The sequence below is a fragment of the Poecilia mexicana genome, unplaced genomic scaffold (genome assembly GCF_051168715.1).
Source record: "Poecilia mexicana isolate PSO_F unplaced genomic scaffold, ASM5116871v1 scaffold_21, whole genome shotgun sequence".
In the NCBI taxonomy this organism is placed as follows: Eukaryota; Metazoa; Chordata; class Actinopteri; order Cyprinodontiformes; family Poeciliidae; genus Poecilia; species Poecilia mexicana.
Genome location: NW_028263390.1, coordinates 23,618,175 through 23,628,218, shown reverse-complemented (window position 1 = coordinate 23,628,218; position 10,044 = coordinate 23,618,175). Strand labels below are relative to the sequence as shown.

Below are 10,044 nucleotides of genomic sequence, written 5' to 3'. Positions count from 1 at the left end.
GGCAGGAAGGCCGGCTGGAATCTCTGGAGGGCCGGCAGGAAGGCCGGCTGGAGTCTCTGGAGGGCCGGCAGGAAGGCCGGCTGGAGTCTCTGGAGGAGCACTTGAGTCTCAGGAGGAGCGTCCGCAAACTCGGGGGGACGGAGCCACAGGAAAATCGGGGGGAGCGTCCGCAAACTCGGGGGGGGCGGAGCCACAGGAAACTCGGGGGGAGTGTCCGCAAACTCGGGGGGCGGAGCCTCATGAAACTCGGGAAGCTCGGGGAACTCTGGAGCGGGGGGCTGCTCACATGCAGCGGACGCAGGAAACTCTGGAGCAGGCGGAGACAAACGCCGCCTCGGAGCTGGGACCGGAGGCAGCTGCACTTCATAGGTATATAATATCCTAGTGATTGCAAAATAAAAATTAGTCAAAAAGGAAGTATGACAGTTTTGTGAAACATAAATTGTCTAAATGGTGAGCTTGGAGGTAATTACCATATGTATTTTATTAAGTAAAGAAAGATATCATGTCTGAAGAAGAGGCTGATTGCATTCTCCATTACTGCTTTTGTCATTTTACCAGTTTAAACATAGTTTTCATATACTAAAAATGCAAATGTTGTCTGATTGATGTAAAACCTTTGTAGGACTGCAAAGCATAAATAATTCACTGCATTTTAGACCAGTAGTGGCACATATGTTTGGAATACAAAGGTTTTAGGAAACTCATTTCATGCTTATTGTAACCCAAGTGAAATGTTGAGTTCCATTTTCTGGTTCACTACTATTGCCCTCCAAAATCTCGCGGTAGTTTGATTATATAACTGCAATTCTCGCGAGATTTACTAAGCAGCCAATCATTGTTGAGCATTTGAGTCACATGTACCACCGTCAGCTCATTTGTTGGGTATATTAGCTGGAGCAAAAAGCATGGAGGGTTAGAACAAGTTTGGGAGAGCAGAGCTGCAGGTCGGTTAAGCGCAACATTCTGTTTTTCTTTAACCTTGTATGATGCTGATAAGATTGTACTAACTTTAGGAGTCTCCGATCGTAAGCTGAGGGATAAAGAAACACAAAACCGCTTGTATGCCTTATGAACTGCGGAATTGGTGAGTCATTTTATAAAGACTTGGCGTTAATTGATATCAATTCGGATGCTCTATTGCGACTCTGAACAAATAAACTGGAGAACAATGAGATGCCTTAAATATTAAAAGTATTTGCTTATCTTGATGATTTTTGCATTGTTTGTTGTTTGTATGGAGCATATTTATTGACTTTTTATGAATAAGATTTTAGAAAATTTGTACTTGGAAATGCATTGATTAGGATTATTCATAGTGCAATGAGTGCCGATCATATTTTTTGTGTGCACACTGGAATGTTTGATTATATATATATATTTGAGACTGGTCCTGCTTTCTTGTACAGGCCAGGTTCGATGGCGAGCTGAAGAATCAGGTCCAAGAGCCTAAAGGATTTCACCTGTGGTGTTGAGATTTGGTTTCCCCGCCAGGCTGGTGGAAGGCTTCCGGCAGCCCATGAACAAAATTGTTCCCACTCTGATCTGACTTTTGTCAGCATATGAACTGTAACAGGCGCTCTAAACTCACCTGATCCTGTTGAACCGCCTCAGTTCAGGGGGGTTTTATGAACTGAATGGTGTGGCTTGTTACTGGAACTGTGGAACTGATTTGTTTTTTTTTTATTTTGTTAATTTAATTTGCTTTCTTTGTATATTATTTCCTTTTATTTTAATATGGCCATTTAAATGTTTTTTTTTCTTTCTTATTGTAATGTAAATAATTAATCACTGTGAATACAAGGCACTCGCATCTGCAACTTCTAGTCTGTCTACTCCTTCCTGAGCCGTATCTAGACTTCTAAGAACTAGCCCATTGACTTTGTTGGTCATGATCTATTTTTAATTATCTAGAAATATAGTATACTGGTTACACAGATATGCTACATTATTGTTTGTCTAATCAAAAAATTTTAATTGTTAAGGGGCTTGATTAACTTTTGAAAAAAATTGCACCAACCACCCTTCCTCCCCATGTAATTCTGTTTGTATATGTCTATGAAATATTCATCTGATGATGAAGCAGTTTGGCAGTTTAGCTTGGAAATAAACTTCCTTGGCTTGTACTCTCTTGACAAACCATCGTTATCAATTTTCATGAAACAACCGGAAAGGTAAAACAATGCAAACAGGTTTTGCAACAAAAAGAAATGGACAGATCACCTAGAATTTGACCTGAAAAAGTCCTAAAACAAAACTGAAAGTATATATTCTGATTGAATTCCTTCAAAAATAATGAAAAATGTATTATGCAAGAGAAATAACTTCTTTTCAAGATCTTTTTAATGTTTGCGGTTTGTGCAAAAATAAAAGACATATTAAAAGTGGAATATTTAGTGTTCATCCACCCATCTTCATCCACCATGTTTGGGTTAAAGTAGCCTAAACAGTGAGACACAGACTTCTTTCTCCCCAGCCATTTGGACCAGCTGAGAAACAGTCCATGTAACATTTAAGAATAACAATAATAATAACATGCATGTAACATGAAATATCTTGTTTTGTTTTTATTACACTGATTCATTAAAATGTATTTATTTGAAAACAGAAAAGTGAACTTTTAACTTCTCATTAGTAAAGAAATTCTATTGTGTCTTCATCACTTAGCAATGTAGTCATGTAGTGTTTAATGAGTAGCAAAAAATCTGAAAAAATGTACAAAGTAATATTCGATCAATCAGTAAAAGTTTTACTGAATCAAACAGGATATCAAATACCTAAAATAAATTTACTCCAAATTTTGCACTGCTTCAGCAAGACAGAGTATGCATTAGAAAGAAACAAATTATAAATGATCGGTAACAATCTGTGATTGCCACTTTGGCCTCAACCAAAGATTGTCAACATTCTTTATGGCCCTATACCAACACTGCAAATGTTTTAGACGAGGGACGCCCCCAACCACGGTTCAGTCTCTAGCCTTCATTCCCACAGACTCTCTACTACATATAGGTGTGTGCAGTACAGCAATGTAGTGCTCAATGTAGGTACATGAGGTATGACTTCCCTTCTAAGTGTATCCCCTCTACACTAATGACAATACAAAGTAAAAAAAAAGAAAACAAAAAAGTATCGTCTGTAATCTGTGAAAATCCATGACCACAATCCAATTTAAGCCAAGTTATGAAACAGAAAGAGACATCCAGGTCACCTGGGGAGCAAGACATGCTGCCAAGATTATGGAGATTATGGAGGTGAATGTTCTTCAGCATTACCTGTTTTATACTCTTATTAAGCCTAAGCATAGGCTACACCGCTCCACACAAGGGTTATTAAGAATAAATAAGTCATGACATTGACATCTTAAACTGTTTCTCTTAAAAGGAATACCATGTAAATAATGATAGCTTTGTAAATTAACAATTTTGAAATTAAAAAAGATCACTGAATAAGTCAGAGGCAAGAGCACTGAAGTTTCTTACCTTTTTTCTGGGTTCTCATCAGACACAACTACTTGTGTGCCAACTTTCATCCTCTGTGCTCCAGGGGTGTTTACTTACTTCACTATTTAAGGCCCATCCCTCACTGTTGGGAGACAAATATCACCTCCCTCCCTCTTCACCTGCATCTCTGTCTTGTAGCTGACAGATGTTTGGTATTCATGAATATTCTGTGCCCTGCTAGACCCCGTTGTTGTTGGAGCGGCTTTGATCTTTGTTTCAAAAGAAAGTTCTTTATGTGCCAACACAAGAGACTCAGTGGCTTGCTACATTTGGTGTTGTAAACTGTTGAAAGTATGAATAGAGGGAGTGATTTGGAGCTTACAGTAAACCAACATAAACATATGGATCTATCAGATAAATGAGAAAGTAAATAATTTGAAAAACCCGTTTTTCTGCTCAGACATCAACTGAAAATAATATGTAAGCAAGGTGAATACAAACTAAAACGTTTCTACCAGAACCTGTAGAATGTATGTTTTTTGGAATCATTTCCATTAACTGCAAATATTTATTGTTATTCTGCTAATGTTGAAAAAACACAATTTCACAATTGTGTTATCATAAAATCAGAAATGAACTTAAATGAATAAGCTTGTTTACGCGATTGTCATGATGTGTGGTTTGTGACGATGAGGAAGACGCAGACAGACCTAGGTAAGATGAAGATGAATGATGGTTTTAATGAAGACTGGAACAGCTCAAACAGTCCAAAACGAGCAGACAGCACAGTGAACCTGGAGCTAAGCTAGTCACTGGTAGCAACTGATCTGACAATGTGACAACAACTGAGAGCTGAAGCCAACTGTTACGACTGACGGTGTCAAGTTAATTATAAACATGAGTGTACAGGTGCACGTCCCTGATTGGTTCCAAGAAAACGACGGAGACGTCCAATTGGCTGCCTTCCGGAGGTGACGGACATAAAAACTGCTGAAGCGGACTTCCTTGTGATCCATCCTCTATTCATCTCCACCAGTCACACCTATTTCTTTTGTTCACCTGTTGTCAGAGTTCTGGAGTGTAGGAGTGAGCTGCCGTTTATGTTTCCTCAGTTTTCTCATGTTTTTCTTAGCTAGGAAGGTAAGTTTTTGTCCTTTGGTTTATTTACTTTCGATTAGGTAATTTTCTGTTACTATTCAGGTAGTTTCCTTTGGTTTGTTGTTTTCGGCTATAGCTCACTCTGAAGCCAAATACTCCATTTGGGTTAGGGTTGGGGTTTATTTTTCTGATTGGCAGTTTTATTTTGTGCACGGGGTTCACCAATTATGGAGAAGGGATTTTCCCTTGATGACTTTGTACGTTCACCTTCTTGGGTAAAATTGGACAAATGTAAGAAAGCGGATCTGCTTATTGTGGCTGACCATTATAATGTTAAGGTGTCTTGCAGTGATCGAAAATCAGAACTGAAGGAAACGCTGTGTGAAAAAACTGGTATAGAAAGGTGTGTTGCAAACGGCTGCAGTGAAGGAACTTGGAGCGGTTGCTGACGCGACATTGACTGATGTGCTTGCTGCAGTCTCAGAGTTCAACCAAGACTCTAAACCTCTTGAAGGTATGTCGTCTGAGGATCTGCGACTCACACTCCATATAAGGGAGGTGGAGCACCGCAACAAGGAGCTGGAAGTGGAAGCCATGCATCTTCGGATTAGAGCTCTTGAGCTCCAAAACAGTGCACCTGCAGCTTCACCAAAACCACCGAGCACAGATTCTCCTGTTTCTGTTACTTATGACATTAGTAAGCACATCACATTGGTCCCGCCATTTCGTGAGTCTGAGGTCGACTCTTATTTTGGCGCATTTGAGCGCATAGCCGCTGCTTTGAGCTGGCCAAAGGAATTCTGGTCCCTTTTAGTGCAGTGTAAACTTGTTGGAAAGGCTCAAGAAGTATGTTCGAGCTTGTCTATTGAGCAGAGTTTAGATTATGATATTCTTAAGAAAACTGTGTTGCAAGCTTATGAACTTGTCCCGGAAGCATACTATCAAAAATTCAGAAATCTTAATAAATCTGCTAATCAGACATTTGTGGAGTTTGCACGAGAGAAGAACGTTTTGTTTGATAAATGGTGTTGTTCGTGTAAAGTTGAAACTATTGATGATTTAAAATCACTTATTTTGTTGGAAGAGTTTAAAAAGTGTCTGCCTGAATGGATTGTGACTTATCTAAATGAACAGAAAGTGTCATCTTTAACAAAAGCAGAACTTTTGGCTGATAAATTTATTTTGACTCACAAAAATGTTTTTTTTTTTCATAGAATTCATTTCAGGAAAATTTATCCAAACGAAAAAATTTATCAAGATCAGTGAGTCGAGATGTGCCATCAATTAATTTAAAAGCAAACAATCGTGAGTGCTTTTACTGCCACGCACCTGGACACTTAATTGCTGCGTGCCCAGTCTTAAAGGAGAAAGAAGCTAAGAGCATAAAAACTCCTGTGGGTGTGGGATTATTAAAGTCCGTTTCCCAGCCAAATGTACGCGGTGATATTCAACAAAAACCTAAAGTTAATGTTGATCCGCAGTTTTTGCCATTTATTTCGCAAGGTTTTGTTTCTTTGACGGGTGAGGAAAAGGATAAAGTTCCAATTACAATTCTTGGGGATACAGGTGCTTATCACTCTTTTTTGTTAGAATCTGTGCTGCCTTTATCTACGCAAACATCTTGTGGTTCAGATAATCTTGTGTGGGGAATAAAAATGAGCATCACCAAAGCCCCTCTGCATATGGTGCACTTGTGTTCACCATTAGTTTCAGGACGCGTTAAAGTAGCAGTGCGTCCGCGGTTACCAACTGAAGGAGTTTCCTTCATTCTTGGTAAGACTTGGCTGGCGGAAAAGTGTTTCCTACACCAGAAGTTGTAGATGACCCAATTTCGGTTACCCTTGTTGCTGAATCAGCTGCTACTTCGGATGAGTTTCCTGCATGCGCAATTACACGCGCGCAAGCTCGTAAAATGGGGGAAATCGTAGATTTGTCTGGGTCATTTATGGCTACACTTGATGAAAATAGCTTTGATGTGAATGACTGTAAAAGTGTCAAAATGTGACGTTTCTGAACTTATTCCTGCAGACATAACTTTGAGTTTAAATATTACTAGGGAGCAGTGTTGTGTTCAAGACCACCTAACCCGAGACCAAGACAAGACCAAGACCAGAGTGTATCGAGACCGAGACAAGACCAAGACTTTTGGGGGGGGTTGCAGCAGACCCTCAATTGACCAACCAACACAAAACATCAGTTTGACTCACCATATGGCCTCATAACCAATCCTCTTTCCATCCATCAAGTTGGATATCATTTTGGCACAACCAAGTGTAAAAGACAGACCAGACCACCCAAAATTTATCAAGCTTATTCTTAGTAAAATAACTGATTTTCTCAAGTGCAAAGTAGAACGTCATTTGTGTGGTCCATTGTGAAATTCCACATAATGTCCCTTTCTTCCAAGAGAGTGCAATGCAGCGTTTAGCTTCCAAAAAGGAGACATTAAGTAAGGATCTCAAGTTGTTTGGGATAACAAAGTCTTCAGGATAAATATTCAAAATGCACATTTTAGGATTCAAAGGAACCTTTTTACCAATCATCTGACCTATCACAATCAATACATCCTTACAAAACGCTAACACTCGAGGACACGCCCACATGCAATGAAATAAAGAACCTTTTTGGGAAGTACATTTAATGCAAGTGTCAGGAATATTAGGGTTAAAATGATGCAATTTAACTGGAGTGATGTATTGCCTAGTCAGCCATTTGTATTGTAATAATTTGGAATTTGTGTTAGCAGATTGTGTATGAATCGAAGTGCAGGCTTCTGACCACTCCTCACTTGACAAGTTCTCTCCCAAGTCCGCTTCCCATGCTTTTAGGATGTTGGCCGAAGATTCTTTACATTTGTCAACAAACAAGGAATAAATTAGAGACACCTGACCTCTGTCATATAGGTGACTTACAATAATGTCTTCTAGTGAAGACAAAGAGGGCAGATCAAGATTATTTTGTTGCTTGGATAAAATGAAATTCCGAACTTGAAGATATTTATAGAAATGTTTAGTAGGAATGTCATGTTTGTTTTTAAGTTCTTCGAATGACAAATACTCTCCCTATAAAAAGATCAGATACCTTAGCTAACCCCTTAGCAGACCAGAGTTTAAAACCTGGGTCTGCTCTACCTGGACCAAAGTCCCTGTTTCCAAAAATGGGTGAGAACTGGGATAGCTGTTGCTTTTCTCCCAAATAATCAAGTACTTTTTGCCAGACAAGCATTGTATTTTTCAGAAAAGGGTTTTTTGTTTGTTTAATAAGTTTTTTCCTGTCTGATGAATACAAGTATAAATTTATAGGAATAGAGATATGCTGGGACTCCATTGCAACCAACGCTGGGGGCTCTCTGGAAATAAAATAAAACATAGCTGCCCTGATCTGGGCTGCCCAGAAATACCATAATAAATTTGGCAATTGTAAACCACCTCTGTCATAAGGCAGATATAAAAGGGACAGTCTCACTCCAGGACGCTTAGCGTTCCAAATGAAGTTGGAAATAGTTTTATTTATCTCCTTAAAGAAGGAGAGGGGAGGGGAAAGTGGAACTGATTGGAAAACGTATAAAAATTTTGGCAATATTGTCATTTTTATAATATTGACCCGACCTATTAAGGAAATGGGTAGTCTGGACCATCTTTCTATTAATTGCATAACTGATTCTGTAAGGCAGTTATAATTAGTTGGAATGATATTATTTATTGTAGGGGTAACTTTAACACCTAGATAGGTAAATCCTTGTTTAGACGCTACATATGGAGTTGAAACTGGAGGATTGAGACGTTCGTTTTCTGATAGGTACAGTATTTCAGATTTAGCATCATTTACCTTATATCCTGAAAAAACTCCAAAAGACTTAATTAAATCAGTTTTGTGGACATGGTGTTACCCAGCTTGGAGCAAAACAGGATTATGTCGTCTGCATACAAGGCTATACGATGTTCTAAGCTCCCTAATCTTATACCGGTTATATTATCGTGTTTGCGAATTGCCATAGCTAAAGGTTCGATGGCCAATGTGAATAACAGAGGAGAAAGGGGGCAGCCCTGCCTTGTTCCACGTTTCAATTTAAAGGGAGATGAAGTTAGACCATTGGTTAAAATTTCAGCTTGTGGGTTTGAGTAAATTAGCTTTACCCAGCTAAGAAATTTCCCTCCTATTCCAAAGCGTTCCATAACAGCAAACATATATTGCCATTCTATCCTGTCAAAGGCCATCTCTGCGTCCAGCGACAGGATGACATTGTCTGGAACTTCAGATTTCTCAAAGATTACATTAAACACCCTTCTGATGTTGTGAAAACCCTGTCTTCCTTGTACAAAACCATTTTGATCAGGGTGGACCATCATGGGTAAGAGTAGCTCCAACTTCCTAGCTAACACTTTACACAAAATTTTAACATCATTATTAATAAGAGAAATTGGCCTATATGAGCTACATTGAGTTGCAGGTTTACCTGGCTTCAGGAGTAGGGAGATGATTGCTGTATTAAGTGAGGGAGGGAGAGATCCTTTACCAAAGGATTCTTGATACATGTCAAGCATTGGAGGTATCAGTTTGGATTGAAAAATTTTATATATTTCAATTGGGATTCCATCAGGCCCCGGGCTCTTACCTTTCATACCGGATATAGCCTCAGAATAATAATTGTGCATTGAGCTCAAAATCAAGTGATTTTAAGGATTCACCATCTAGGGGAGTAAATTCTAATGAATCCAAGAAAACAGTTTGTGCCTGGGGAGCTAGGTCTGAGTAGTCTGAGCTATACAATTTGTAGTAAAATTTTGAAAACGTGCTGTTTATTTCTTTTAGGTCAGATGTAAACACCCCTTCAGCTGTTTGAATTGAGTTTATTGCTTTATCTGTTTGTTCCTGTTTGATACGCCAAGCCAACAACTTACTAGCCTTTTCACCTTGTTCAAAATACGATTGTTTCAGTCTCATTAAACTTTTAATTGCTTTATTTGTAGACAGCATGTTGTATTTAGCTCTTAACCTAAGAAGTTCTGTGTTTAGTTGGGTTGAAGGATTATGAAATAGTTGTATTTCTGTGCTTTTAATAGATTTATCTAGTTGTTCCAATTCTTGTTTTAGTTTTATGCTTGAAGCTGATAAAACTGATCATTTGGCCTCTTAAGAATGCCTTAAAGGCCTCCCATCTCACAGTAGCCAAGGTTTGGTGAGTGTTCAATTCAAAATACATATCTATTTTTGTTCCAATAAATTGTATGAAATCTGGGTCCATAAGCCAAATTGATTGTAGACGCCACTTAGATGAAAAGGAAAGATTAGGAACCTTAAGGCAGAATGACACCGGAGCATGATCAGATATTACTATACTGTCATGCCAACTATTAGTAATGTGTGGAACTAGATCAGCTGAGACTAAATAGTAATCAATTCTTGAAAATGTTTGGCAAGTACCAGAATAGCATGAGAAAGAAAACTGATTAGGATGCATATTTCTCCATATGTCAACCAAATTGAGTTCTTTCATAAAGTT

General features: G+C 38.7%; 1 long non-coding RNA gene across 2 annotated transcripts; it reads left to right on the top strand.

Annotated features, from left to right (window-relative positions):
• The first annotated feature begins 745 nt into the window (after window positions 1-745).
• On the top strand, window positions 746-1,820 carry LOC106912240 (uncharacterized). Of its 2 annotated transcripts, XR_015761825.1 has the most exons (3): window positions 746-947; window positions 1,017-1,087; window positions 1,410-1,820. It is a non-coding gene; the product is annotated as an uncharacterized LOC106912240 (long non-coding RNA). The 2 variants fall into 2 exon arrangements; XR_015761824.1 differs by having other exon boundaries at window positions 746-1,087.
• Window positions 1,821-10,044: the final 8,224 nt, after the last annotated feature.